Source organism: Protomyctophum bolini (assembly GCF_963924005.1).
Source record: "Protomyctophum bolini genome assembly, chromosome: 13".
NCBI classification, from domain to species: Eukaryota; Metazoa; Chordata; class Actinopteri; order Myctophiformes; family Myctophidae; genus Protomyctophum; species Protomyctophum bolini.
This window is the reverse complement of record NC_137874.1, coordinates 41,771,846-41,777,023: the sequence shown is the minus strand read 5'-3', so window position 1 is coordinate 41,777,023 and position 5,178 is coordinate 41,771,846.

Genomic DNA, 5,178 nt, shown 5'->3' with positions numbered 1-5,178 from the left:
TCCCGGGTCATTAGCCCAGTTAGACCTGAGGACTATACTTCTACAAAATGTCTCCTAAATCATGACAGTTTTCTGAAGAAAAAAAAAGCCTATGTTTCTATCTCAGTTGGTTCTCAAACATTTTCATGTTGAGGACCCCCAAAAATATATGTAATTGGCCGCCGACACCCATCTGGAAATATGTTGTTCCCCAGAAGCAAATATTTGAGTAAAAAATGTTCGCTCTGAAAGAATATATATTCAAAGATTTGCGCCACATTTTCACAACTTAAAAAAAAAATTATAATAAAAAATAATAATAATAATAGCAGATCTACAAGCTCGTAGTGCCGCGCTACGAGCTTGTAGATCTGCTATTTTTTCCAATAGCTACAGTAAATGCTTTTAAAAAAACAGCAAAACGGCTTCCCGTACGGAATGGGTTAGCATGATTTAAGCACCATGGAACATCCTTACAATGCACACAGCCATTCCTGGGAGGCTGGCTTCAGCTGGCTGGGACGATGCTGGGTACATAGTGTACACATGGACAGCGCAACGTGCGTGCAAAGCAGAGCACACGAGTCAACGTGCTGCATGTGTGGCATCAGTATGTATGTATGTGTGCTTTGTATGGCCCGTTTGTCTTTGGTTGTTTTGTCTCTGCTGTTGCTGCTGCTGCTGCTGCTGCTGCTTTAGGTTTTATTTATTCACACTGTATACAGTAAAAAAAAAAAGTTAAAAACAGGAAAAATAAATTCATATATTCATATATTATATCATATGTTGTGCAGGAGAAGTTGAAAGCCAAAAAGGCTTATCGAGAACTTCCCCCTAATCTGAAGAATCAGACATTAAATATTAAACAAAACAATACCAGTAATGCATTCAAATAGATGTGCTTAAATACAGAATTACATGCAGTACATACATACAGTATATGCATAAGTTACATATATAGTGTATATTACAAATAATATTCATAATAACAACCAATTTGCAGATCTACTACACATGTAGCCAACTAAGCTGCTGCTGCTGCTGCTCGAATACATATTCCCAGCACTCAACAAAAGATAATAGTGTACAAAACATACCCTTGACTGAAATGTGTCAATATTATCGACCATTATTGTACCATACAAAATATGAAAAATGGTATAGTCTATAGTCTCTCTTTCATTTAATGGTCTTCTGGATTCAAGGACGAGTCTAGTCATTTCTAGTGCTTAATTAGACCTTTTCAAAGTAGTATTCCACTTTTAAAAAGTGGTGTTCCACTTTTAAAAAGTCGTATACAGTACCACTTTTTCCAAAGTAGTATTCCACTTTTCAAAGTGCTAGTCTCTAATATCGAGTCTAGTCATTTCTAGTGCGTTAGGAGCTTAATTAGACAGAGGAATATGAATTCAGGTGTCTCATAGAAACCTGTCTGAAACCACTGGCCAGGAAGATGGGAATTAATTGTATGTATAGTACTAGAATTTCGTGCGCGCTTCGCGCGCACTCATCCCAGAGCTACTTCGCCACGCACTATGGGAAGAAAGAAATGCCGGGAGTTGACTCCACATGTAGTAACGGATGGGTTATTGGAAATGTACCATTGTTTTGTCCTGAATATTTCCACAGCCTAATTACTAAAGGATTGTGACTGTGGGACAGACATACAGTCTGACATACAATAGGCTACACGTGTGCACAGTGAATAAACAATGACCTATATGCCCAGATTTCTTAAATTAACATAGTTGGATTTTAACAGAAAGACAATGCCATAAATCAGTCAAAGTAAGTGACAGACTCAAAAGTAGCACACAGCATGCAAGGCAGCGATGCATGCATGCAAACATGTTTGTCCAGCTGAGATTTAGTGTCTCCATCTCTCTGTGGAAGAGGTTGCACATGACCTGTACGGCCACACTGAGGCGCTCCAACACAAACACAGACACAAAACAACACCACGCTGTTTGTCCAGTTGACCCAAATCAACCCCAATACCTAGCCTGTTTGTCCAAAACACAGTATCTGCTGGCCACGTTTCTACTTCGCCACAACCTAATGTTAGTAACAAATGTAGGGGAGAGCCGCCAAGGTTGTAACGCTTCACGGTTGTAACATGGACGTTATATCTTGATTGGTCAACGCCACCATGACGCCATCGCGTCAGTATGTGTACAGTAACGTACTCTACGTGCCCAGGAAGTTTGAAGTGTTTACCTTCAAAATGCGTATAATTTTACACCTGGAGTATATGTGTGCTACAATTTTTGTCTTTGGTGTTGGTGAATAAAAATCCACATGGATGTGTTCATGCTTATGTTCTTCATTAGTTTGCATCGTGTTTAGACGGAATTCACGTTCATTCTGGTCTGTAAGCAACTGCAAAGAAAACTTGCAAAAGCGGGTCATTTGTAACATGTGTTACAAATGGTCCGCTTCCATTCAATGCGATATGTAATATTTACATATTTGACATATTGGCCAATATTATATGTTCTGAAATTGTATTGTATTGTGTAGTGTATTCTAAAAGTAGTTTAGGGTTGTATAACATTGTACAACTCAATCAACCAAACGTTTGTTTAATCAATGTATTGCCCCATTGAAAAAAAAGAAAAGCCCAAACTGGTACACCCGATACTATTTAATATTTCCCTTATGTTTGATATTTTCTTATCACATCCATGGTATGAAAACAATGCTAAGGAGTTGCTTCAATTAAATATAATTGCTTTAAGCTGAAAACGGGTTATTAGTTATTATGTGTAGTGTAGTGTAGTCAACATGTTAAGGCTCATACACACTGCCCGGTATTTGCTGCGATTATGCTTTCGGGGAGCATTGTTGGCGCTGGCCGACAAAAACCCCTGATCTGACGTTAAGTGGTGCCCAAATGGTAGATCACGATCTACAAAGGCTTTGCAGGTAGACCACATGACATGGCAGTAAAAATATATATAATTTTAATATAAAAAACGATTGTTGCATCTTCCGCTTTAGATGACCTGAAATGACTTGAGTGATTGACATCAAAAAGGGCCTGTCAGCTCAAACACACAATGCAATACTTGTTGTTGCTTACAATCATCAGTAGCAAAGTCAAATACCAACAAAAATAAAAGCCTACGATTTGCATTTTTCCCCCTCTATTTCCCATTCCATGTGCGTTTATATGAAAGGCCCCTCAATTACATTTTGTCACTATTTGCAGCAATGGGATGATAGTTTTATTTGGTGGGTATGTTGAGCTGGTGGTTTTGAAAGTAGCTCTCAAGTCCATAAAACAAACTAACATAGGCTACTTCTCTATAAGCAGAATCATGAATAGGCCTATTTAATTTATACAAAAGGAGAAGAGAGAGAGAGAGAGAGCAATGTGTTTGTGTCTCAAACTTTGTTTAATATTGTTTTAGAGCAGTGGTTCTCAAACATTGTCATGGCAAGAGCAAAGGACCCCCAATATTTTTTCAATGTACAAAAATAATCCCAAAATTGCGCATCTATAAATTCTAAGCATGTGAGCCGGGACTGTGTGTGTGTGTGTATATACATTCCGTCTGTAATTCCCTGTAGGCTTCACGTGAATAATGTTGTGTGCGCGCGTGCAGAGAAATAGTTATTTAATGAATCGCATGTTGGTGTGTGTGTGTGTGGGGGGGGGGCCTTACAGGCGTGCATGTGCGTGTGTGTGCGTGCAGGCGTATGTATACATTAGGGCTGTCACGATTCGCCTAGTCCACGATTCAATTCAATTTTGGATTTGCAGCTCACGATTCGATTCGATGTTCGATTCGCTATCACGATTCGCCTAGTCCACGATTCAATTCAATGTTCGATTTGAAGCTCACGATTTGCTTCGATGTTTGATTAAATTTTTTCAATCTATTTTTGTAAAACCTTCTTTTTCAGCATTGAGGGCTATATTCATTATAATTTAGGCCAATATCTTGGTTTGTAAAGAAAAACACTTGTTTCCCAATAAGTCACATTTATTTTCTATAAATAACAAATCAGAATGAGAATAAGAAAAGGTTTAACAACTTTGGGTTTTATGCCCTAACATTTTTTAAATGTTTCTTTAAGATGAGATGACTTGTAACATTCTTGTGAAGCTCTAAGTAAGTAAATGAAAAAAAAAAAAAAAGACAAATAGTATATAGACCCATCTGTTGTTAGTTCAAGTATTAAATACTAATTTAAGTGTGTAATTTCACTTATACACTACCTGGTTATAAATAGCTGCAGTAGGCTACACCATTTTATGCAGTATTTTATACTATTTCTATTTAGTGTACATTTAGTGGATGTGGCTTACATCCGGTCTAAAGCCCACCCACTGTATGCGCTGATTTCCATACACAATCCGTATCCTCCCCTCACCGGATGTTGAATTAACAGTACTAACGGCCATATATTTGACGATCGTCGCTGTCTACAACTGCACTGGCCATGGTGAAACGCAACAGCCGTCTCGTTCTCTCACTTGTCAACTCCTCTCTGTGTGTGTGTGTGTGTGTGTGTGTGTGTGTGTATGTGTGTGTGTGTATGTGTGTGTGTGTGTGTGTGTGTGTGACTGAGTGTGTGTGTGTGTGTGTGGCACTGCTCCGATACAGTTGGATTTTCGTCTCTTTTTTTTCTCCATGCATTCGCATGGGCGGAATGGCCCGGCCGCTCGCGGAAGTAAATTGGCTGTGTGGCGAAAATAGGCAAAGTGATCGGTGTAAGGGTGATATTTTGGCCCAATCCGATTATTGACAAAGAACAATGTTGATGTAACTAAGGGAATCGTCGAGTCATTTATTTTGTAAATAAAGAGATTTAGATGGAATAAGCGAAATAGCGATCGTATAATCTCTCCTGTTCCTTCTGTCTCTCATCAATGTCCTGCGCGAGATCAGATTCTGTGCTGCGCGAGATGACATTGTCAAGCTAGTGTGGGGGCGGGGCTGGTAAGAGAGGGCAGTGTTGCCAGGTTTGCGAATTGTAAGCGAGTTGCAGTGTATGCAAGTAGCGTGGTTAAATTCCTTGTGTTGTGGCAACAGCGTAGGGCGCAGCAAATACGACATTGAGGGGTAGAAACCATCCCGGGCGCGTGGTTCATGTAACATGTGTGTCACTGTGAAAGACTGGCCCCATTAAGTGAACGTAGTTGGCGTAGAAGACGCCAACATGACGATGTTGGTAGACGCCAACATGACG